At 37.2% G+C, this 27,441-nt stretch overlaps 1 protein-coding gene across 4 annotated transcripts in view; it reads right to left on the bottom strand.

The window, feature by feature from the left end:
* Nucleotides 1-27,441, bottom strand: part of LOC138707899 (galactosylgalactosylxylosylprotein 3-beta-glucuronosyltransferase P-like) — a 697,107-nt gene that overhangs the window by 551,574 nt on the left and 118,092 nt on the right. For 3 of the 4 annotated variants that reach the window (XM_069837942.1, XM_069837939.1, XM_069837943.1), the window contains exon 1: nucleotides 16,997-17,178. The exons of the other annotated variant lie outside the window; for it this stretch is intronic. The gene's annotated coding sequence lies outside the window, so the exon portion shown is untranslated. Of the gene's footprint in view, nucleotides 1-16,996; nucleotides 17,179-27,441 lie in introns of those variants that run through there. 4 annotated transcript variants of the gene reach the window in all.

The following is a 27,441-nucleotide window of genomic DNA, read 5'->3' as shown; positions in this document are numbered from 1 at the left end:
GCCGATTACAAAGTCTAAATCAGCGATGGGCGTTTGAGTGCATTTGCCCTCCGTGCGCACGGGGAATTCCAAGTGCGAACGCTGCAGCGCGCTGTAGTGTGCCAGCAGCTATAACTAGTGCTGCTCATCGGAGTGACTTCTACCGTGGAGGAATCGGAGATTACGAATAAAGCTCTCCACCGATGATCTCCGGTACTATCGTAGGTGGAACAGGGGACATACGGAGGGATGCGGTGGTTCGGACCGAAGCGAAGTTGGATGACGTAGAGCTCAAGGACGACCGGCGCGTACGGACTGACGGTAGTTTGAGTGGAATAAAATGGCACCAAATTGAATATCCGTCGCATGGAAATTCTTTAATTTTGATGAAGATAATAACAAAGTCGCACGCTGTGAACTTTGTGGGCGAATTTACTCTAAGGGTGGTGGGACTTCGAATTTGTTAGACCATTTGAAGCGATCGCACAATCGCGAACTTGAAGAAAGCGCCGACAATTATGTTGGACAGCAGCTCGAACACTCAGCACAACTATCGAACAGTGCTGAAAAAGTTAAATTGGATAAACTTTTAATTCAGTTTATGTCCAATGATATGCAACCACTCAGCGTCGTCGAAGATGCCGGATTTAAATATATCGTCAAGGGTTTAAACCCAAGATATTCACTGCAGTGTCGTAACACTTTTTCTCATGTAAGTAAATAGAGCGCGTGGTTTACGTGATAAAAGCATTGTGATAATGTGCAGAAAACATAAAAAAACTATTCATTATAATTTAACTAACCAGGATTCTTAGTTGCTTTCTTCAATTGGTATCTACGTTTACGTGAATATTGCAAGTTATTTTAAGCGACTTATACGACAGCGTTCAGAATAAACTGCGAACGGAATTAAAGGACTTAAAAAACTGTTGGTCCTCCAACAGGTAAGATAGATACATAACAGTAACAGGCCACTACGTGACAGGTGACCAATTAACTTCTGTTCTTTGGACTTATCTATCATCAAGGAAAGTCATACATCCGATAAAAATTGCTGGTTGATTTCAAGTCATTAATTCATGGGGACTAAACAGAGTTTCTGCCACTGTCACAGACAATGCCCCAAATATGGTTGCTGCCGTTAAAAAAAAATAAATTTTTGCCATCTAGGCTGTGGTACGCACATCTTGAACCTTACCATGAAAGTAGAAATTTATAAGACCCCAGATGTGGATGAATTTCTCTCACACTTTTCGGCAATCGTCACTTTTTTCAAATAAGTAAATTTAACTGTTCAAAACACTTTTGAACTCTTTTAAAAAGCGTGTTTACTTTGATTTATACATAAAAGTTCTAATAAATAATTTCGTGGTTTGGTGTGTGGAACAGAGTAACATTGCGAATGAAAAACTGAAAAAAAAAAAAAACAAAAACAAAAAAAAAAAAACAAAAAAAAAAAAAGAAGAATTTCAGCAAAAAAGGACCCTCTAAGATTGTTCCAACATATTGTGCTATTGTTCCAAAGGTCCACAGTCTAGAAAAAAAGTCTTGAAATTTCTATAAAACTTAACTATAGAGGCAATAAAAACATACATATCTTATATGGAATATTTAAAAGGCAACTTGAATTATATTTTAATGTTTAGATTAAAATATTGAGTTTCATTCTGAAACTAAAGAAACGTGTGGTAATAATATAATTACGATTATCCTTAAGTTGATATCAGCTTATATTTTTTATTACAGAGGAAGAGTGACGCGTTTTAGAAAAGACAGTTCAAATACTGGCACCCTTTAACACAATGATCACAATCCTGTCCGGTGAAGTAACTGAATGAATTATTTTGGACAGTAAACTTTAATCCATTGATGCCACACGTTTCTTTTGTTCCATTCTGAAACTCCCTTAATATATTTTACGTTAAACTAAACGGATTAGAATAATAATTGACAAAAACTGTTTCTGAATAAACAAGTATTTCCGGGAAAATTATAAATGTTTACATTATCTACTGAAAAGCTTTACTTCTGCGTTAGTTTTCAGTTAATTTTAATGTTATTAATTTAATCATTGACTTAAACTAATGCGCTTTTTCCATATATACTACGAATTTCTAAACTAGAAAAAAAAAATCTGTCAGCGAACTTAGTACTTTATGCAAAACAAGAAAAAAAGAAGAGCGGAAGGAAGAAAAAGAGAGAGAGAGAGAGACAGAGAGAGAGAGGTAAATAAAAAAGAGAAAATAAACAACAAAAAATTATGAATTATATAAACGATACGCGGACGTCAGCGGACTCGAATCACTACCTGATCCGATTAAAGGAATGCTCAGCGGAAAATGTATGTCTGCGCCGCAGCACATATGCAACCCGCGCGGCATCAATCGGAGGTAACCGGAGGTCTCCGATTGAAAGCGTACAAACAACCGCTCCGGAGAAAAACCTAATCATAAGCAGCACTAGCTATAACAGATCTTACAACTTTTAAATGAGCTAAATTTAGGACTTCAGGGAAAAGAAATTCATAATACACAATTTTCAGATAGAATTGCAGCTTTTAAGGAGAAATTGCTGTTATGGATACGTAAAATGCAAAAGGGCGAAATATATCATTTCCCATCCTTATCTAAGCGAATAGAATTTTGAACAATGAAAATTTCGAAATGTACGCATGTATTCTATCCGGTCTATTAGAGGAATTTATATCAAGGTTCCACGATTTAGATTGCCTGGAAATGGATTTGCGTATTTTTGCTACATGTTCTGATTCCAACTGATTATTGATAACGTCCCCCCTTTATTATAGTGTGAATTGATTGACCTGCGATATGATCGAGAGATGCGAGCGAAATATGATTCAAGGTCGAGTATTATGCAGTTTTATGACGGATTCCCAAGAGGACGCTTTCCCATAAGCTGTGTGAGAAAGTTTTGTGTTTATTTGGTTCCACTTATAGATGTGAACAGTTACTTCCTATTACGAAAATAAACAAATCTCAAACAAGAAATGATGGCCTTTTAACGGCAGTTCTTCGCATAGCTTGTACTAATACAGTTTCTCTAAATCTTGAGAAATTGAGTAATATGAATTAATGTGCAACAGACATGTTTTGTTTTGTGTTTAAGGAAGTGTTTCATTACTTTGTGTTCTTATTTAGTTTGGCAGAATAACATTTTCTTTTGAAACATACAGTACGTACCGCAACTTGAATAAACCGGTTTTCGTGCACTTTATAAGCACAATTCTCTCGTAGTACACCGTGCAAGCACAAAGTGCATAATTCTGCCCAACCCTGGTCTAAATAGATTAGAGATCCTGCACGGGTTTAGATTCAGCCGCTTCTTGAGTTAAGTGTGATAATATCAACAACTGCATACTGTATGATCTGGATTGGAGAGTGGCCGAGACTAACATCCCTTATTCTAGACAGAAATGAATTTTCAGGGCGGCTCTGGAACTCACTAAACCCCGGTAAAATTCATTGGTCGGCGGGAAAAGGCACATAAGTAAAAAATGTCGATTTGTAGTTTTTTGTGTTACATTAAAGCGGAGACTGAGACGCATCTAATAGTACATTCGACTGTAATATTTTCATTATAGTTTTCATAATATCGCTGTGGAAAAAGTCACTTACTAAAAATATGGAAAAAGTATTGGAATGGAAAAGGCACCAAAGTCAACTTATATTATTTTGTCCACATACAGGATGTTTCCTGGCTAGTGTTACAAACTTTCAGGGATGATGGGGAAAGGCACATGTATCAATTTGAGGTGAGGAACCATGGTCTGGAAATGACTGAGTCGCAAGTTATAAGCAAAAATATTTGTGTGGAAATGGAATTGTAATTTGACACCACGTGCCCTCCTTCCCTTAACCTTTGGAACAGTTGTGGAAAGATGGTATGGGCCGGATGTCTCCTGCGTGGGTACTTGACCCGATACAATCTGTGAGCTTGTCTACTGTTCCCATTGGCTCATCCGTATTCGAAAATCATGTCTGCATATTCCGCTTTCGTGTACTCCTCCATTTCACTAGGACTGATCGACTGGACACTGCATCTTATACACACACACTGCTGTCTAAAGACGTGCATATCAGGACCGACCATGGTCGTTACACATTACGCTATCTGCATTGCTTTAGTGTAGTTTCCTGTCCCCACCCCTCAGACAGCGCACTGAATGGAATACTGTAAGTAGACAACGTAAACAACGTCAGATGAATACAGTATGTGTCAGATGTATAATTTCATCCGCATGACAGAAACATTTGTACTAGTCTTATGTAATCTACAGTATATAATTGTTCACTATTTCTAATTTCATGAGCATGTATGCAGACGGATAGATTCCATGGTAAAATGCCTCCCAGGAACAAATGCCTGAAAGCAAGCCTGAAGAAGTGAGAAACCACATAATATCTTTTCCTGCGTATGAGAGTCCCTATATCCATAAACAAAATAGTAACCTTCGCTTACATTGTGACTTGAATTTAGAGCAGATGCCTAGGCCTATGCTCTTTACAAGGAGACAACAGAATATCCAGTTTGTATTAACATTTATTGTATCATACGATTGGTTCCAGTTAGTACGATCAAGCAGCAGTCGTTACGGAGTTGTGGAAATGGGACAGCATAATTTGCTGGACTTTTCATATTTACTGAAAGACCCTTTGTTATGAGGACACGAGGTAGACAAAACAGTATCTTCAAATGGCATGATGTGAAATGACTGCGCTACTCATCTGAGCATTTTGGTGGAGTTATGTACAAAAATAGCTTGGAAGAAAGTGCTCCTTTCCATACATTATGCATCAGGAGGGGAGGAAGTGAGAAGAGGACGTATACAGTAAAGCCAATCACAGGAAAACCAGTTCCAATAAACACTGAGAAGAAAAACGATTTCATTTCTTTGTTTTCACTTATTCCAGCATTTGCTCACCAATTTTATCAGCATATACCAGTAAACAATAGTGTTCAGTGTCCACAATAGTGATCCACACTTAATTGAATGTGAAAACCGAAAAAAGTTAGCAGGGATCTTATTGTGAAGTATTCCAAAATTGGAGGGTATGATGTCAGGAAATACTAGGTATGAAATCTTGTCTTAATTAATATAGTTGATATTAAAGTTAAATGCTGATATTTAAAAAAGTGGGAACAAAAATACCACAGTAGCGTCCTACTATCATACTCTGCACCGTGGGAATTTTTTCTGTCATAAACACAACTTAAAATTTTCGTACTTGGTTCACTCTGGCATTAGACCCTCCAACAGCATTCTTATTAGGCGATAACTTCAAACTAAAATGTTCAGTTAGATATATTAGTTGCACAAAATGACATAAGTCAGAGTTCTCTGTTGTACCTAATCACATAAGTCAAGTATTTTTTCTAATTTTTGAAATAATAAAATTTCATGTATGTTAAATTGAAAAGGGTCCTACTTTAACCAACATATATGAATTTCATTATTACACTTGTATTCAATTAAGGGTAAATTAAAAAAAAATAGTTTCTCCTGAAAAATTAATTTCTTTTTACTTATGTGCCTTTTCCCGCCGACCAAAGAAATATTTCTTGGACTTTTCTTCCCCGGGAGTGGAAGTAAAGCGATGATGGCAATGCTTTTCTTACATCGTCGACGTTAATTAGAAAATCTACACTCAAATTTTCTATGTTCTTCTATGGATAATTCGTTGTTATTTATACATTAAACCCACATGTTAGCATTTTACGTTCTAACTCTGAAGGGACACGCTATGGAACTTAGTTGACTTGGTGTTACCTTGACCACTACGTGAAGAAATATATAACGGCCCATAGAACATAACACTGACAAAGGAGAAAAAAAAAATTATACTGTATAAGATTTTCCAACCTGATCTCATAGTGTCCAATAGCATCAAAGCTGCGCCGTGAGTCTTCGAAGCGTATTAAGTGTAACCCCTGATCACCAGGCCTCGGTCCAGGGTACCGAAACCCACGGTCGACTGTGTTGTGTAGTTCGAGGGGAATAGGCGATGGAGCGCGCAGTTACTCCTTGCCTCAACATGTAAATGTTCAGTCACAGTAGGACACAAAATAAATGTTCACGTTTTACATATACCGTATAATATATACAGTGCATTTCTAGTAGACTACAGAAAAGAATTGTCTACCATTACATGTTTCAGTTTATATTATACTATGCATGTTTTAACAACACAAAATAATAATTTGATTTTCTATGTCTCATTATGATGTTGAAGCCCTGTCTTGACTGTGTAATTTAATATTTTCGATATGCCTTTTGCCATTACGGAGGTTTTTTAAATCGATTTATATCTGCCCTTATACAGTATCTTTTTGCACAATTTCCAATATCCAGTCTTTCTTCCTTTAATAAGAGTAAGAAAATATTCCTTTCCGAACTTCTCTACAAGTTCCTTCTGGAAAAAACGCTTGGTGTTCTTAATTTTCGACATATTCCTCAGTACTGTGAATTCAAAAACAGCGAAATTAACACTAACATAAATACGGATACATAAATAATTAGATAAATAAATAAATAAATAAATCAATAAATAAATAAATAAAATAAGATCAAATATAGTCTGCTTGTATACTCACAGAATCTAAAGTACGAGGCGCATCCAGAAATTAAGTCTCCCTATTTTTTTTAAGAACACACACTTTCAGGAAAACATTTATTGGCAACAGGTACAGCAATGTTTCAGCTATTTTTCAACATAGCCCCCATCAGAATTGAGACACTTGTCGTATCGTGGGATCAACTTTTGTGTCCCTCTGTCGTAGAACTCTGCCCCCTGTGAATGGAACCAGCGTGTGACAGACGTCTTCAGCTCTTCGTCGTTGCCAAAACGCTCACCGGAGGACAGGAATTTCTTGAGGTGCAAGAAAACGTGAAAATCGCTGGGAGCAAGATCAGGACTGTAGGGTGGGTGATCAAACAACTCCCAGCCAAATTCCGTCAAAACAGCTGCCGTATGTGGACGAGCATTGTCATGGAGGAGCACAACACCTACAGTAGACATTCCACGCCTCTTGTTTTGAATGGCACGTCGCAATTTTCGCAATGTTTCACAGTAACGGTCAGCGTTCACTGTTTCACCTCTTGGAGGGAAGTCAATGAGCAGAATGCCCTTCTTGTCCCAGAACACCGTGCACATCACTTTCCGTACCGACAGCGTCTGTTTGAATTTGAGATCCACTATGCCGCCAATGCATTGACTGCTGCTTGGTTTCCGGGGTGAAGTGCGAAATCCAAGTCTCATCGCCCGTGACGATCCTGTCGAGGAACTCGTCGCCGTCATCGTGATACCGTTGCAGAAATGTCAGTGCTGCTCATAAACGTTGCATTTTGTGTTCGAGTGTCAGGTTTTTCGGCATCCACCTGGCACACACGTTTTTGAACAGCAGGTGCCTAGTGACAATCTCAAGCAACAAGGATCGCGATATCTGCGGAAAATGGCTGCTCAGCGCCGTAATCGTGAAGCCACGGTTCTCCATGATGCACTGCCGCACCAGCTCAACACGATCATCATTGATGAGGGGCGGTCGCCTACTGCGCTCTTCATCATGGACACATTGACGACCTTCGGAAAACTGCCTACACCTGCGACGCACCATCTGCTTACTCATGATGTTCGGCCCATAGACCTGACAGAGCTGCCGATGAATTTCAATTGGCGCAATGCTTTGTGCATTAAAGAACTTTATCACCGACCGAACCTCGCAGGCGGCGGGAGAAGGAATAAGAGCTTCCATTTCGGACCACTGCTGCCGCGCTACTGGCACCAGGCGGGACCTGTCCGGCTGTCATATGATTGATACGTCATAGATCTGTTACGCATGCGCAATTGACACGGCTAATTACGTTTACTTTCAAGGGGAAAAAATCGGGAAACTTACTTTCTGGATGCGCCTCGTACGTATGGTGATCGCAGGGATTCACGTCAAACAGCAATAAGAGCGACGATGATGTACTTTGTTACGAAACCAACTGTACTCTCGCAGTGTTACCTCGCCCTACGAGTCATGGCGTCATTTATACTCCGTGCGTTTCAAACTTCAATCTAGTGGCTCGGTGACCCTAGACCGAGGCCTGCTGATCATATATAACAGATTGAACAGCCTAATGCGCTTTCAAGACAACTTTTATCAATTTCACTACGTTGCCATCTAGCGACTGCAAAATAAGTCACTTTACAATCCTGACGGAATTCCATGGAGTAATAGCTTGCAGCAGTACTTCCATCTAGTGGTCGTTATAAAAAATTTCATTTTCAACAGTGGAGATCCTAGTGGTTGTTCTCTTCCACATGTTGCCATTTCATAACACGGGCATGGTCAATCTGATATATGGTATACGTGATTTTTTAGTTGGTCACTTAAAGCCTTGGTTTCTCTGAACCGACGCATGCGACATGAGAGGTGGGAGGCCCGTCTCGCACAAATCCGGACTACACGAGAGATAGTGGTTTCTATAACTGCGAGGTACGAAGACCTCGCATCTCGCAGAACATTATAGAAACCACTCACTATCTCTCGTGTACTCTGGATTTGTGTGAGGTGGGCCTCGCACTTCGCATGCGTCGGTTCAGAAGAACCAAGGCTTTACGACGCAGTATAAACTACTCGGTTATTTGTCGTCAATTGTATTTACGACAGTGAGATAGTATTTGGCGAGATGAGGCCGAGGATTCGTCATAGATTACCTGACATGTGCCTTATGATTGGAGAAAACCTCGAAAAACCCAATGAAGTAATCAGCCCAAGCGGGAATCGAACCCGTGCCCGAGTGCAACTCAGGATCGATAGGAAATCACCTCAACCGACTGAGCTACGACGGTGGTTATACATGCGTGATCAAGGATGTAACTTTATAGAAGAAAACAATAGCATACTTCTTCACTCAACGTCACTAATAAATGCCTGCTAATTGAATTTAAAGACTAGCGGGGAAAACAGGTAATGTCCACTTTTTTTTTTAGAGATTTTATGGTATATAGTTGGTGAATGGGACTACAGAATTGTCCAATCACAGAGAGATTAAATTGAAAATGTCCGTATGTGCCAACATTAAACATTTTGTACACCGAATAAAAAGCAGGAATGTTCAGATATTAAAACTTGATTTTCTCAATAATAGTCTTCTGTGACATTTCCTGTTTTCTCCCGTCACCCTTCATTTACATATCTCAAACTTACAAGTGAAAATAACATTTAACGTAAGATCGTTTTTTTTCTTTTCCTTACAATTAAATTGCAAGAACATATTCTGAAAACAAAATAGATATTGTTATACTATGATTTTATCCTTATTTTATTACATATGACACCAGATTTTCACACAGACACGTAGTGCATGATTCTTGTGATAGTATTAGCGCAGTAACCTATAAATCTTGTGTTAATTTTGTTATTCGACAAAAATTATGAACTTAGTGAAAGAAGTTTTCCAAATTCTTCCAGGAGCGCAGAATTTATCTCTATAAACAAAATCCCTGCGGTAGCTGAGTGGTCATTCAGTCAGCCACGCAGGCGGTCCGAGTTCGAGTCCCGGTCAGGTCTGGGATTTATCATTGAAAATTCTATAGTGATACTTGTTGCGGACAAGGTCGCAGTTAGATTTTTTCTCGAGGTTCTCCCGTTTCCCAATATTAGGCATCTACATCATTCCGTCGACATTTCTCCATTTCATCATTCAATAGCATTCACCGATTCCCGTTTGGCTACGCACGGAGGGTCTGGCGCAGATGAGAGGTTTTGCCGGCTCGAAACCTTGGCACGCAGCGAACCTTAGTGTAGTCAGCCGGTTTGGGCTTGGGAATGCGTCTAGCTTGAGGGTTAGCGCAATAGATCATGAAAGGTTGCAGTGCTGGGTCATAGTGCCCTCTCCTGAAAATTCCATTCCATCTAAAAACAAATAATAAATAAAAGAAATATCGAGAGCTAGTAATATCATTTAATTAATAAATTTGAATGAAACATTATGTTACAGGATAAAAAGAAAATATATGGTTAATTGAGCCGGCATCGTTTCATATGCTGATAAATTTCTTATAAGAACCTTGACCAAGTAAGATTCGCGAAGATTCCTTGAACAAAGCTATTCTTAACGCATTTCAGGACTTAAAAATGCAAGCATCATCCTAAGCAATAAATTATGGAACGTTGTGGGAGTAGAGATCGATTGTTCTCGGAATACGGATCACCAATATCAGTCACAACATCTTGTCTCGTTGATTTAGTGACAAATCTTCCAACAGGAAATCTTCACTTTTTTTTTTTTGTTGAAGTAAAGGAAAAAAATGTTACTCTGGAACTCGGACGCGCATGGCAAGATATAGGCCTACACTTTTTGTGCTTTGGTATTGGTACCGAGATAGAATAGAAAGCACAATAATGAGTTTGAAAAGACATTGCATACATGTAGATCAGCGGTGACCAAAGCGGGTGTCGTGATTACATCGTGCAATCAGACATTCAAACGGGTACGAGGAGTTTCCTGTACAACATTGCTGTGTGTTTCGTTCACGTGCTGAAGGCAAGCAGTGGCGGTATCATATCGCTCTACAAACTCTGTCTCTACAAGCAGTAAGAGGTGGTTTCGTAAAGAATGAGAAGGAGAACTTTTTTGTTGTTCTGTCGGACAAAATGTAATATGTTTACTTTGCTCAACGGTTCAATTAGGAGTATATAGAAACATTAATTGACACGCTGAATAATATATTATTATTATTATTATTATTATTATTATTATTATTACTACTACAATTATAACTGACCACTAAGTATGTGTTTCTATTCTTTTTTTAGTTGGTTATTTAACGACGCTGTATCAACTACTAGGTTATTTAGTGTCGATGGGATTGATGATAACGAGATGGTATTTGGCGAGGTGAGGCCGAGGATTCGTCATAGATTATCTGGCATTCGCCTTAAGGTTGGGGAAAACCTCGGAAAAATCCAACCAGGTAATCAGCCCAAGGGGGTATCTAATACACGCCCGAGCGCAACTCCGAATCGGTAGAAAAACGCCTTAGCCGACCGAGCTACGTCGGTGGCTAGCTGTCTCTTGTTACATGACAGCAAAGCAAAATAACACCTGCTGTATGCTAACATTGGCAAGTTATTAAGTTTATATACCTGAAATTTATAGAGACCCTTTGGTTAGAAAAAAAGTAATTACATAACTTTAATGTTGCGAATTTATTTATGTTTAGAATGATGATAGTCAAGAGTCAAGAACATTAAATTACTAGTCTACTACTAACTTCTTTCACTGTTGATATTTTATTCTTTAGGGCAATTTCAAAACCATTCCACTGTTGATTAACATTCTGAAGGCCACCGGCGTAGCTTAATCGGCAGAGGCACTTGCCTTCTGATCCGGAACTGCGCTCGGGCTTGGGTTCCATTCCAGCTTGGATTAATTAGCCTACCTATTTCGGTTTTTCCGAGAATTTCCCCAACCGTGAGGCGAATGTCAGGTAATCTATGGCGAATCCTCGGCCTCACCTCGCCAAATACTATCTCGCTATCATCAATCCCATCGACGGTAAATAACCTAGTAGTTGATACAGCATCATTAAATAACCAAATAAAAAAATCTTAATTACCTGCAGTTTGCAGCACTTATAATTTAATTTCATTCACTGATTAACTTTACAACTTCCTTACTGTGTTAATTTTTTAGGAAATTTACCTGGCTGACTAGTTTCGAAATGATGTTCTTCATTGTCCAAAGATTTCTCTTTTTTTTCTGGATTTGAAACTCAGAAGAATGCTATGGCTACCTTATGTGACTTGACCATGGCGTTTGACTGTATGCCCCACCAAACAATTATTAGTCAGTTATGTTTTTATGGAATTACAAATTTTGAATTAAACTTATTTTCAAGCTATTTATCTCATCGTTCACAACAGGTTTTTATAAATGGGAAAATATTCTAAATCTTTAAATCTTGAAAGTGGAGTTCCTCACGGTTCAATTTTGGGTCCTTTATTGTTTCTAGTTATGATCAATGATATACATTCAAATATTAATGGTACTAGTATCCTGTTCTGAGATGATACTACACTTCTTTGTTATAGTAATAGTCTTAAGCCTCTTAGATCATCAATGAATACCTCATTGGAAATGGCTACCAGTTGGTTTCAATCAAATGGTTTAAATTTTAATTTGAGTAAAACACAAGAAATATTATTTTCCTTAAAGAGTACTCTTATTGATAACACAAGAACTTAAACTTTGTGGTATCCACTTAGGCCCAAGTCTTACCTGGGAAGTACATATTGATAGTATTTGTATTAGATTATCAAGAGTAATTTTTTTACTGAGGAAATTAAAAACCATTGGTGCTTAATGAATGTTTAATAAATGCTTATTATACATTTTTTTCATAATATTATTGCTTATGGCATACATATTTAGGGAAATAGTTCGTTTTATACAGTATCTAGGACACTGATTCTAAAAAAAACTCTGTTTATTCCCGAGGGCATATTGGCTGTTTACAATTTGTATGTATATCAATGCTTATTGAAAGTAAAAAGCAACTTAAAATATTTCGATGTTAAGAACAACAGTCATAATCATTCTACTAGACGTATTTACCGTCTTCTTGTTCCGAATACAAAATTACCCAATTATAAAAATTGGTGCACGATTTTAGCAGTCCACATGTTTAATCTGTTGCCTCCTGAGGCCCATTTTGTTAGTTTTAGTTTATCTCCACTAAAGTGAAATAATGGTTATTAAAATCCATTTTATAATTTAAATGAATGTCTTAATTCTAATATTAGTATTAGTATAAGGTTTTAATATATTTTATTGACCATGTTTATAGTACTTTGTACTTATGACAATAAAACTGATTGATTGGATTGATTGATTGATTGACTGATTGATAGTGAAAGTTCCGCGCTTTCTTCAGGTTTTCTGTTGTGGTGGGGTATGTTGATGTTTGTGTTGAAAAGGGTGTGTGTTCTGAAATTGAGTTGAGTGTTCAGGATATGCTGGGGTTGTATTTTTGTATGTTTATAAATTTCATATTATTCTAAAGTTTCAAGTTTCTGGTTCATTGGTTGGATGTGTAGTATTTTCATGTCGGTGTCCATGTTGCTGTAGTTGTGATTGGAGTTTGTGATGTGTTCTGCGTAGGTTGAATTGTTATGTAATTTGGTTATGGTTGTGATATGTTCCTTGTGATGTGTTTGAAATGATCTTCCAGTCTGTCCAATTTCATTGTTGTCAGAAATATGCATTATTAATCTTGGCAATTGAAATGAACTAGTACACAAGTTATGGTGTGTTTAAAAGTCGGCTGTGACTGAGAGACTATAACAGTCTTCACTTATTCGTTATTAAGTTGGGATGCGAATAAAATTACGTGAGACTGAGTATATAAAACAGTCGAAATTTAAATTATAAAATGACCGAAAGTGCTTTATCTGACATAAAAAATAGAACACAATTTCCCAGTTAGAAATGAAATGAGGCGTTCTTTCGGAAACCGACGTGAGTACATCTTCAGTATTGTGATAATACTTGTATTACAACTAATTAATTCAGATGCAAAGCTCTTAAGAGGGTTTTGAGGCTTTGCCTACCCAAAAATTGAGTTATTATATCCAGTAACAGTATACTGTACGTTCGTAATAACGATGTATCTTAACACATCTTGGTTTCACTCCGATCCTTCCATATATTAAATAAACTGTTAGCGTTCATTTCATTGGGAAAAGCTTTTGGCAGAAGCCTCGTACCGCGACGCGACTGCCTCGCTCACAGGCAGAGGACTCCCAAGCTTGAGGGGAGGCCGGGCAGGAGGGGGTATCGATTTTTTTAGTAGGTTATTTTACGACGCTTTATCAACATCTTAGGGATATCGATTCGCTACGACTCAGTCAGTAGCATCATGAGGGGCTAGCCTCAACGGCGATATTTGAATGCGCTGCATTGTTGAGTGTTAGTTAAATAAAAAAGTGCATGCGTGTGTTACATACTAATTTTGTGTAAAATGGCTCATACTGAGAGAATAATGAGATCATTATTTGCAGAATTATAAGAAAAACAGTTTTCAAGTTGGGCGTATGAAACAAAATGAGCTTGCAAAGAGAGGAGGTTGACACTACATTTAGATACTAAAATAGCGGATGGAGGAAGACAAAATACGAAAGAAATATCCCTGGCTAACAGAGTGCTCTGAGACAAGTTACATTGTTATAGGCCAGCGTTGTCAGACACAGCCTAAACGGAGCGGAGCGCTCCACTATGACTCGTTGCGTGCTCCGGTGCTGCCACAGACATAAGCAAGTTCACGCTCCGACAGGACGTCTCTAGCACCACAACCGGTTTCGGAGCTTACAACTCTGACACTATTGTTATAGGCCTACCTGTATTGTGTTTGGGGGTGAAAATGAGTGGTGATCGTCATCATCATCATCATCATCATCATCATCATCATCATCATCATCATCTATGGTCAGTGTCACAACAAATTTTGATAGAAAAGCCGAGAAACATCTGACGTATAAAAAGATACAAGGTAAGCGGTTTTTCCAGCCTAACCACTAATAACACCTTAGCTTCGTCACTGCTAATTACGAGTGAAAGAGGAATTAATGGCAATATCGATCAGTATCCACGTAATGAAATTAATGACAGCGATGACTGTAGAAATGGAATAAGTAAAATTAGTGATGATCCAGGGTTCTGGACAATAAACGAAGCAACGAATCAATATTTCAGCAGTCAAGGGGATAAACAAACTTTGTAATATTTCAGATCCAGCAAAAAGCAGAACTGTGAGCTCTGGAGGTACTGCACTACATCACTATTGACAATTAAAATTATATTTAATTTTACTTGCTCAGTACCTTTGTCTTTCTTTTGTTACTATCATTTGAATATTCAATATTGAATTCTCTGTCTTCGTTTCATTTATATTTTTGGAGATCGGTATTTATGTTGATGAGCAGAATTTGTTTAATGGCTCGGGGTGACAATGTTTCATACAGCCCTGCCTAACAATCCCGTACGTTGGCACAAAAATGAGAAAATTTCTTCTCCACGAGGACTCGAACCACAGCTCCCGTAACGCTAGTCCCAGACGAGTCGCCTTAAGGGGTTAAGTACAGCTTACAGCAGTAAAATTTTTGGAAATATTCAACATTTTTTTCCTCCATTACTGTATCTTGCACAATAACGAAAATTGGTAAGCTTATGTATAAAACACTGTCCTTCTGCTATACGAAAAAAACATTTTTACGATTAAAAAAAGTATTTTTATTATTTTTTTCAAAATTCAAAATGGTGGTAGTTTACTGTGCAATGATGAAGCGTTTCTCTCATAACTCTTAAACTTGTTAACTATTTCATGTTCTCTCCCTTTTATTTTATTGCTGAAACTCATGTTTACAATATCATGCTCTTTCAACTATATTCCTTAATAAATAAATAACATTTTTAAAATGAATTTAATTTTTATCAATCTGTCAAAGGTAGAGAAGTGATCTTATATCATATTTTAGATTTTCTTATTTTAGTGTGTTATTTTACGACGCTTTATCAACATCTCAGGTTATTTAGTCTCTGAATGAGGTGAAGGTAATAATGCCGGTGAAGTGAGTCCGGGGTCCAGTACCGATAGTTACCCGGCATTTGCTCATATTGGGTTGAGGGAAAACGCCGGAAAAAACTCAACAAGGTAACTTGCCCCAACCGGAAATCGAACTCGGGCCACCAGTTTCGCGGCCAGACGCGCTAACCGTTACTCCACAGGTGTGGACCATATTGTAGATATGACATGCATCAATACACAAACAATTTTATTTACACATACTAATTTTCGTTATTGTACAAGATACAATAATGAAAGAAAGAAAATGTTGAATATTTCCAAAATTTTACTGCTGTGAGCTGTACCTAACACCATAACGCTACGACGCGGAACTGTAGTAGTATAATATTAGAATCAATATTTATAAAGTGTAAACTTAATACATTGTGAAATTAGTGATATTTAGATACTAAAGAGATAATAATTTTATTGTCGTTATTGTTGTGTTAACTTGTATCAGTGTAAAGTAATATTTTCAGACGTAAGACCTAAGTTTGAACATTAAAAATTTCTCCACAAGTGGAAATATTCTCTTAAAAACGTATAGTTACTATTACTATTACTATTATTATTATCATTATCATCATCATCATCATCACTATGATCACCATTATCATTTCAGTAAAAAGAAGTAATGGGATAAACTTCAATTTAAGGTTTCCATCTTTCCCCTCCACCCCAACTACCTCTCCCTTGTGCACACAAAATAAATTGTTGGCACTGGAAAGTGCCCTTTAGTGTTTTTTCATAATCGTGATTATTCGCATTCGGCAAACTCTGGTCTTTTAAGATACCTTGTTGGCAGTGAAAAAACCGTGCACTGAGGATTTTCCCAGTAATGTAACCTATCACACATAAAACTCAAAGAAATTAGCAAATATTTTTGAAAGGGGAAGAAAAATTTGTGTGGTTGTTTTCATTCCAAGCATCGATTTTGAGGCACAACTATGAATGAATTCGAGAGAGTGTAAATTTGACTCCAAATAACTAGCTACATATGACATAACAATCATCCTCTTATCACCAGGAAGTTAAAAGGTAGCTACCTTCCAAACAAAATTAATTCGTACAAAGGTAAATATTCAGAATAAAACATTCGGTTAAACAATGATGTTGCAATGAAATTAATTGCGTTTCCAATGTCTCATTTGGTCGTATTTAAAGATACGCAAATAAAATAAAGGAAAGCTCTCATCGGCGAGGATTGTGAATGCAAATAAAATTAAAGCATAACAGATTACATACAGCTGTTGTGCGTCCCTAAATTTATGGAGCCACAGTTCTGCCGAAATACAGAATTCGTGTTGTTACATGCGTAATTATTTGCTGTTACGTAACCGCGATAAGAGCGATTGTTTATTATGCAAAGATGAGTTGCTACTCACAGAAGTATCATGATTGTTCTATCTGCGTGAACGTTGCCAAGCCTCTGGATGTCGATGACACATTCACACCACTAGACACTAACTCACTCACTCACTCGCTCACATTCTCGAACAGCTGCGGGCGACCGGCAGTACCCTCTACACTTCTCCACCGGGCCGCATCGACTGACTGAGCGAATGAGCGAGCGAGACAGAAGCGGCGCTGCTGCGCAACGCGTCAGGGTGCAGGCGGCATTGGAGGAGCACCCACCGCACCCCTCAAATTTTCTAGTACAGGCCCACAAAGAGGTTAGGGCCGACATCCAAATCAATTCCAGCTTGTTGTGACTACGGCTGCTGCAGCTTTGCATGCACTGTGCTACTGTCTATCTACCACCGGGTTCAGTAGCATGCGAAGTCCAGTGGAAATAAAAGCAAGCTCTACGTACTGGATTATTGAAAGGATACCGTTGCGGGGGTTATTAATTTCAGATTTAAAATGCCACTGATTTATTTAATGGCGTTTTACCTTCTAGCAGCTATTTAAAGTAGGTTATCATCAGTCTTAGGAAGTTCATACCTAAAAACTGATTTAAGGTTGAGTGCAGCCAAGCGTATAGATAATATGATAATTATGTTACTTTACACTGGTACAAGTTAATTATGTAATTATAGATCTAATGCACTAGCACACTATACTCTGTTCATATAAACAACTTAAAGTACAGTGTGTGCGCAGAAACATTCAGAGGTTACAAACTGCTATAATTCTGCCACTGTGTGTTTTACGAAATTCATACCGGTGTCATTAGACAGAACAGCTGAAAGAATTTCAGGAAATGCGTAATTGGTAATTGTTGACCGAAACAACAGATGGCAGCACAAGAAGAAAGAAAAAACGCCGTTTCCACTATTTCGCTTGTCATTAAGGCATTGTTGGATACAAGCAAATTGTGTTAAATGATCTGAATGCTAAATTTTCAAGTCTGTGTGAATTGTGCTTCCATTGAGGTGGAGGGTTGCCGCATCACTAAAAATTAATTTGACTGAAAGGTCTTCATCATCCCCCATTAGTGTAAATAAATTTTCACAGAAAACACGTCGTTTTGCATGGTCATCACGTTTCAACTTATGCACTAATTGCAGTTTGTAGGGGTGAAATCGCAGACGAGAACGTAGGACCTTGGAAACGGTGGATTTAGAAATGTTTAACTGCAGGATAGCTCTACGCACAGACTTTCGAGGACCATGTACAAACCAGAGCTTTTTTCATTTACAAGACGGAGCCATACGTCGGCAACACTGTAATTAATTGTCAAATGGAGGCCTACGATACAGAGCATGTGTTTGTGCTAATGCCGATTATCAATGTAAATTAATGTTACAATATGTGTGTGTCGATGGAATTATTCGCGGTCGTACCAAACGCTCATTGTTTATGTATTATAAACTAAGTGCGAGTTGGCGATAAAAACAAGACAATAAATGAAAATAAAATCGTTGCCGTCTTTAGCAATTTTTACGGTTAATGATGACAAAGTAATTGACAATTCTTCTAAATATTAAATATTGTATAAACTACATTTTTATAGTCTTACTTGTGGTTTCTGGTGTATCAGAATTCTGGCCAAACTGTTGGGTCCCGCCTGCTTATAAAGTTACGCCGTTGATTTTCAAGCTCATTGTAAACAGCTGTTTTGTGATCCCGTAAATATGTTGCAATATTGTGGAAGATTCGGATTGCCTGCTATACGTCAGAACTACCTATAATTTGTAGATGCATACACTCACTTTGTTGGTTTTCAAGGTTTGTTTATTAATATTATTTCTCTTGTAATAAATTAGTTATAAACATGTTCCTTTTCACTTAGTATTTACAGGATTTAAAGTTCACTGAGTTTACGCTAATTGGTACATACCTAATAGATAATAATGTGTTTTGTTACGTATTATGTTGAAGGTATGTTTCTTCATTTTTCATAGATCTTAATACTTTTATATATTTGCATCCTCATACTTTATTATTATATGTCAGTAGTTTCCTCTGTTTACATTTTTAATTTAGTTACATATCATTTCCGATTTCGTCTTCTACGACCACATGGGTTTCCTGTTCTTATTTACGAAGTCCAAACATTTTACTTCCCTGTACATTAAATCATATCTTCCTTTTCTCTCTATATCCTTTATTTCTATACATTTCTCTTTTATTCAGTCTTTCTTCGCCTTATTAGTTTCTCTTCTTAGTTCGTTCTTTAGTTTCCTGTAGTTTCTTCTATTTTCTTCTGTGTTGATATTTTTCCATTTTTTTCCTTTCCTCTATCTTCTCCAACATTTTTCCTGTGACTGAAGTTTTCTTCATTCTCACACTTTCTCTCTATCCTAATTCCTCTTCTGTTATGTGTATACAGGTTTTTAGATGAGTCCAGTACTCATTACTATTCTCAGGTGTGGATTTTATGGGTAATATAGCGGCTTTCTCTTGAAAATTTGTTTCAAATTTCCTTTTTTCCTCTTCGTTCTTCAGTTTTTCCATGTTCAATTTCTTCGTCACCTGTCTTCCTGTTATCTTCTTCAGACGAATATCTACTTCGCCTATCAGCAGGACATGATCCGAGATAATATCCGCTCCTGTAAAGTCATTTTTTAAGAAATTTCAGAACCTTACCTGTACCATAATATAGTCTATCTGATATCTGCTTTCGTTCTTTGGGCATGTCCATGTGTATCTTCTTCGTTTATGTTCTTGGAATAATGTACAGTTACCCTGAAAAAGAATGAGACGATTCTTGGTCGTCGGAAGTTAAAGTTCTACAGCGCGGTTCACTCGATATCGACGTAGGGATACATAACATGACAGATAGTACAAGAATTGTTACAAGGACCACAACAAGGACAAGGACCAGAATAAGGATCACGAATAACACTGCCATTTAAGGCCAGGATTTCACAACATAGCTCGAGTCCCAAAATATCATTGCTTCACTGTACCGAATGGCAAATGCCTGCTAAGGGATCTACATTCTGAACTGCTGCTATCACTGTCTTGTCTCGGTAGCTCATATAGTAGCGTGCCGGTTCCATTGTATAACCGAAACGTCTCGTGTTCGATCCCAGGTAAAACTTTTTTTTACTGAGGTGTAATTAATTTGTTCAGAGTTCCTCGACTGTCTAATTTGTCGAAAAATATGGAATAATTTATGCCCAATTTCTGGGTCTTACAAGTGGGCTGAACCTCGTCAAAAAAAATAAATCTTACTTGGAAGTTAAAAGTATTCTTCCTCAAACAAAAATCATAAGAAACAAAAAGAGACCTGTTAACTTAAAATCTTGTCCACATGCCATCAGCTTCTATTACAGCTCTAAGTCGATCCGGCATGGATGTCACGAGATTGTGGAATAAGTTCTGATCCCCGGCGAGATCTTCCCAGGTGTCAACAACTTGATCCCACAATTCGTCTCGATTTCGAGGGCGTCGGTGGGCATAGGTGGCTATCCTTCTCTTTTTCAATTCCGCCCATAAATTTTCGATGACATTCAAATCAGGTGACTTCGGAGGCCAATTAATGATTTCGATCTCGGGTCTCCTTTGAAACCATCTTTGAATGCTTGCAGCATAGTGCACGGGATGGTTATCCTACTGGAACAGCAATGTTCCTTCGGGAAAACGTTCTCGGGCGGAGGGAAGGAATATATTTTCCAGAATCTGCTCGTAAGTTTCCGCATTAAACCGGCCATCGATGCGTTCTATAACGCCAGGTCCATCGTAAGACATCCACCCCAACACGATATGCTAAAGCGCCCCGATCTTTCACGTCGGTGCACATAGCGCTGGTCATGTCGGAGACCATCCTCACGATAGACACGGACAGGACCTTCGTAATCACTCGAGATGGTTGTTTCGTCGGAGAAAATTACATTTCTCCAATCGAAATCCACTCGATTGGTAGCGAAGGCAAGACGGTCGACAGCTTGTGCTTCCCCAAATATTTCCATTTGCGCAGCCCTCCGGCTCCTAATACCGCGGTTCCTCAACCTGCTGATCACAGTCTGTGAAGAGCCGGGAAAGTTAGATGCTGCTCTTATTTCGTTAGCAGTCAGAAAGGGGTCCTGTCGAACTGTCTCGAATAAAAGAGCATCCTCTTCCAATGAAGAAAACCGCGGACGCCCAGGAATAGGGCGATTTTAGACCTCCCCAATATTTTGGTAACGATGAACCCATCTCGCGGCTGTACTTCCAGGAACACCGACCAAACGGCCAGCAGATCTAGCCCCATATCCAGCCTCAACTAGAGCTATAACTCGCTGTCTCATGTCACGTCGGTTCGCCATTACGATGAGAAATGAGAGATGACGATAATACTTTAGTGTAGACAATGACTATTTAACATGATATAGAATTATTGAAATAAGAGGCATCTTGCATAGTAAGAGTTCATAAATCAACCCTAAATTAAATATCTAAATAACAGGATATAACAGGAAGTCCAATTGTTGCGAAACTAATCAAATTAAATCTAATTACATTAATTAAACAAACCCCAAGTTATGACACCACATTGCTACAGCTAAATTGTATGTTGTTAACATAAGCATTGAATAGGTCCGTGGTTGTGCGTTGGACGACAAAACCGAACATCGAAAGTTCGAATCTTGCCGAGGAATGTAACTTCTTGCTTTTTATAATGTAAATCAGACTTATAACTACAATCATTCGTATTTCTTACATTATTTATTAATATTTATAGCCAACATTGAATTTGTAAAGAAAAGACTTTAGAAATCTCATATGGAATTTGTGATCTGTAGTGACATAAACATAGATTATCTCTCGGAACTTTTCCGTAAAAGTAAATTAAATTCACTCCTTGAAACTGGAAACCTTATTCGTAGGGTCATTTTCCCATAGCATACAAGCTGAAGTAACACAGCCATTGATAAACGTTTTGTACACAGAATTAGACTGAATTCCTATTCGACAGAACCTATAATCAATGGCTTGTCTGACCATGATAAACAAATCCTATGTGTTTCCAATGTCACTGAACAATTTCAAAATATTAATTTAAAAACTAAGAAAGGATCGTAATTGCTGTATCTAGTGATTATTTACATTTATGTCTACAAAATCAATCTTGGAAAAACATATATGATACTGGTACTACTGATATTAAGAGTAAATGTATTGAATTTTTCACTTAATTTCATAATCACTTCAGTGGATGTTCTCCACTCAATGTTGTGAAAAAATTCAAAAGTTAAAACATGTAGATAACGCAGGGACTTCAAAATCTCATGTATTAAAAAGAAGAATCTATATGTAATGAGTTGCAATGTAATGATCTTCATGTTCTTAAATACTGCAAGAAGTACAGTGTAATTTATCAAAAATTATGAAAGAGGGAAATAGAATATATTTGAGTAGAAAAGTACAAAATTCAGATAATGCAATTAAACCTATTCGTAATATTATTAAATTTAAACTTGTAGATATCCTAAGAAAGAAAATATTTTTTCATTAAGACCAATGAATATAAAGTGAGGATCCCAAATCTATTGCAAATTCTTTTAACGTATTATAGTATATAGTACAGAAATATTATTGACAACTTAAACATTCAAGGTTTTGCAAAAGATACTGCAATTGGTTACTTAACAGATGTATTTAATAATTATTATTAATAAATGTAATTAGTCAATAACTGCAACTGTGCTTATACATTCAATCATAACATGAATAAAATTGAATGCAAACACGTAGATAAAATAGTTAAAATTAACTGCAGGGGTGAGAATGAAATAATCCAAAGCCATACTTTTAACAAAAATTGTTTTTTGCGAGTGCATTTCTTACACATATGGGAAAGCTATTAATAAATTATTGTAATAATTACTCAACAAATGACATAGCCTAAGGACTCTAAACCTTTGTAAAAGTTTGTCTATTATTATATATTTTTTTTAAATTTCATTTTAATTGTTAGTTTTTAATATATATGCATTTACATTGTATATATGTGTGTGTATAAATGCATTCATTAGATTAACGTTTATAATATTATAACTTGTAATTTTGTATTGTTTGCGATCATTAACACTTAATCTCAGGACTTTGTAAAACTATATTTCAACGTGACTTAGCTATTTCAACGTTATTTAGACAAAAAAAATTGTTGTGTAGACTAAGAATCGAACTCGCACTCTTCTACACAACACGCAGAAGTCTTACCGTCTGAGCCATGGAAACGACATGAAAGCTTTCCTTTCTGTGCGGAGTGTCGATCTAGTCATGAAGGTCCATTGTCGATTTAACTACACGATTTATGTATATATTTATCTTTTATTTACGTAATATTATCATATTTTTTGCAGTTTTTTAATTTAATTTCGGAACGATGCTAGTAACAAACCAAATAGCCTGAATTTAAGTAACTCAATATTCGTTATCTTGTGTATCGGTGCTCTGGTCTCCGATCATGCGCAGTGTCTTACATCTGAGACTTAGGAATATTCAATCGTCTCATCCTTTTCCAGGGAAACTGTACTTCCAACAATCATTGCATTTCTTTTACAGAAAATTACCAAAGATGTTTCTCTGTCATTTCTTTTCCCCAATCCATATTTTCCAACTGTTCTTCCATCCTGTCCCCATCTACTGTGCCCCAGTCGCATATTAGGATTACTCATGCTCCCTTCTTCTTCTTCTTCTTCTTCTTTTTCTTAACTATCTCTTCTGTCTTGTCATAGCTTCCTTCCACTTCCTCGTCTGCTAATCCACTATGTGGCATGTAAATTTGCACTACATTAAGTATAGTTTCTTCCCTAGTAATCTCAACATTAGCATTCTGTCATCTATATAGATATGTATCGTCAATGAAGTAACGGTTAGCATGGCCGACTATGAAAGGAGCAGGCCTGGGTTCAAATCTCGATTGGGACATGTTATCTGATTTGAGTTTTCCGAAGTTTTTCCTTAAATAATTGAAACAAACTTACTGTGTAACTTTTGGCGTTGTGCATCGGACTCATTTCGCCAAAATTTATTCAAATGCTTTGTGATCATTACCATAGCCCGAGTTTCAGGGTGCAGCATGCTGTACACGTACAGTTCGGCGAAAAATATATTTCATAAGACAGTAGTCGTAGGAACAATAAGCTTCGGGCTGCGGTGCATTTTTATGCTCATGATTAGAATATGTATTCATGAATTAGCTTATTTTATCGTCCTATTGTACTGTACTCCCCAAGGAATTCGTTCCATCTTCGCCTATGCTAAGGCATAAGGCCTTTTAGTCAACCACCCAATGTTCTACAAATCTACAGTCTACATATTCCGTAAAAGTTAATTTCCTGAAATATGCTGCGAATTATAAGACTGTTAATGGTTAATATAAAAAACTGTAAAGAAGAATCATTTAATATGCGCCCAAACATGATGATAAATGTATTTTGCTGGATTCCACAAAGAAGGCACCTTTATAATCCCTACACCTAGACATGTGACCTAATTCATATTTGCGTTCAAAAGGTGTACTCAAACTGAAGGAGCTTACAGAGAGATTTCAACATATAAATTTTTCAACAGGAACTCATGGTCTAGGAAGTAATCGTGAGACAGTATAAGCCTCTGAATGTTAGAAACTACACTGTGGGTGCTGACTACTACCATGGCACTCAGATATAAATGGCCCATTGTGCACAACTACAAAGTTGACAACATACCAATGAAGTAATAGTGATTTGTGTAAACATTTCAGCAGGCAAAATTAAGTGAATTTAACCATTTATTATACACTACACCAAAAGTTGTTTGAACTGGCGACCACTAGATTCAGTAGAGGCACTATATTGTCCAAGGAAACTGTAGCACACACTCCCAAATAACCCAGGCATCTCCGAACCACATCGGATGCTGCAAGTATCCTAGCTAAAAGTGTTTCTGAATCTTCCACCGGAGTCTCGTAAAGGAGGCTTTTAATGTTCTCCAAAAAGAAGTAATGAAGAGACATCGAATCAGGGGATCGGGTTGGCAATACAATCCTCCTCTTCCGATAAAATTCCCGGAATATGTAAACTTTAGAATGTCTCGTACAACAAGAATAAAGTGTGCTGGTACTTCGTTCTATCAAAATCTAGTGACGCACTGTAAGTGGCACGTTTTCCAAGAGTTCTGGAACAATTTGTTACAAATGTTTTGAATCTCCTAATTCAAACGTGGTGGCAGAATGTAAAGTGCAACATAGGATTACATTCGCAATATAGTTCCTGACATTATGGACTTGCACAGTAGGGTGTATCGAAATCGGTGGTTAATTTTTTTTAATTAAAAAATTAGGGGTCTAAAAAGTTGTCTTATGAGTTAATTATTATCTGTATCAAATTTGGATCTCATAAGAAGATTTATAGCCGGGGTGCATTAGCTTTAAAGTTTAAGAATTTTATCTAAATATATGTTTCAATAATTTCGCAGCTCTGTGCTTGCTTCAGGCTGTAATATTCATTATATATCTTATATTTTCTGTACTTTAAACATTTTAATATTTAATAGAAGTAGCCAGATAACTGAACAGAACTCTTAACAATATTTTCAGGCTCTAACAACCCAGAACTCATCACGGGGAGGTGGCTACTATCGAGTTCCTCTCGCCCACCCTCCCATTTATTATCTTGCTTTCTGTTACAGTGTTACTCCAGCCTAGATGAAAAATACTTACTTTTCTTTTCATACCTAGGTAATTCTTTCCTTGCATGAAGCTTGGAACGAATGTATGCATCTCTTGCATCATAGCCACATACAGAAGGAGCAGCATCACTGACCACATTTACTAGTCTTTCAACGGCCTCTGTGTGGCAAGGGAAACAAGGAACATCAATTTGTTGTAAATTTACGTCACTCAGTATTTTCAGAACATCCTCAGTTTTTATATGAGCTATCACTGTAGGTCCGTGACACTATACTTGTTTCAGTCAAACAAGTCCATATATTCCTTAGGCATGAAATTTAATTCTGGCACTAGAAACTTGCCAACAGACTTTCAATTACTTCTCCTTGCCAAAACTCTTCGTGCTTCTAAAATACAAGTTCCAGAGGATATTTTGAAGTGAAATCCGAGTCCGAATAAGTATTTTCTTCCGATGAGGTGCTCTGTTGTATGGCACACTCTAGAGAAATAGATGACGCTTTTCTTTTCGTTTACGTTTCATGGATCTGCTTTCTTCTTGTTTTTGAAGTTTTTTTTTTGTTACTACATTGTCAAGATTTCCAATCGCTATTTTTATACATGTCCGTTGATCGACCAGGAAATTTCTTTGTTTTTATGGATTTTTCGCGACTTTTCACATTTACAGTTCGCAAAGTCAAGGCATTTGCATATTGCAATATCAAATAGTCTTAGGCTGTTACGTCTCATACAGTCCAGTTTAGATTCATTAGATTTTCGGCTTTTTTCCTGTTTTTAATAAATTCTTAACTTTATTATGATAACTTAATATCATATCTGTTATTGTTCTCATGGAAACGACAGGGATCGAAGCGTGTATCCATGTACTCACTACTTTATTTACAATTTTTTCTGCATTACACGTGCTGCAGATTATTTACTTCCTTCACCTTTTAATTCTATTCCAGTGAAGGAATAATACATTATTACATCTCGCTAGGTCGGGAGTGTTCTGTGTGCCGAGTCGGACAACGATATGATTCTCGCTTCGTGGCTATTCTTGCCAAGAGTGGCAGCGTGAGTGTTGCAGGTTGGATCTGGATGACCTATACGGGAGCAGCAAGATTAGAACTCATCCGCATGGTTACAGTATAATATGAATAATTTTATTATAACGTCTTTGGAATGAGTTAATTGATGTATAGAATTAAAGCGAAGTATAGTGGAAAGCCAAAAATTTTAGAAACTAAAATTTTACTGATATTGGTAGCACAGCTATATTTCGTCTGCTTTCTTATGATTGCGGCTTAATGTGTCTTTGTTGATAATTGGTGTTCATTGCATTTATATTTAACTTTTTTTTTCATTTTATAGTATGTCGAGAGGTAACAAAACTTTAGAAGTGGTGTTATAGGAACCTTTTAAAAATAAATTAGATTCAGATACAAGCTCTGACGACGATTGTATACCAGAATCCCGAAGATTTATCAAATAGTAGTGAAGAACCTCTTCTCTTTCTAATCAGTTATTCTTTCGTCACGCACTCTTTCTAGCACAGCTTCCTTTCTTATTCTGTCTGTCCATTGTCCATTTCACACGCTCCACTCTTTTCAATATCCACATATCAAATGTTTATATTCACGTCGTTGTGATGTCCATATTTCTGCCCCATAAATGCCACCCTCCACACAAAACACTTCACTAATCTCTTCCTTAGTTCTTTTACCAGAAGTCCGCAGAAGATGCTCCTTTTCTATTAAAAGCTTCCACTGCCATTACTATTCTTATTTTGACTTCCTGGCTACA

The sequence above is a fragment of the Periplaneta americana genome, chromosome 10, assembly GCF_040183065.1.
Source record: "Periplaneta americana isolate PAMFEO1 chromosome 10, P.americana_PAMFEO1_priV1, whole genome shotgun sequence".
NCBI lineage: Eukaryota > Metazoa > Arthropoda > Insecta > Blattodea > Blattidae > Periplaneta > Periplaneta americana.
Note: the sequence above shows the minus strand (reverse complement) of the source record. Positions and strands in the feature narration are given on the sequence as shown.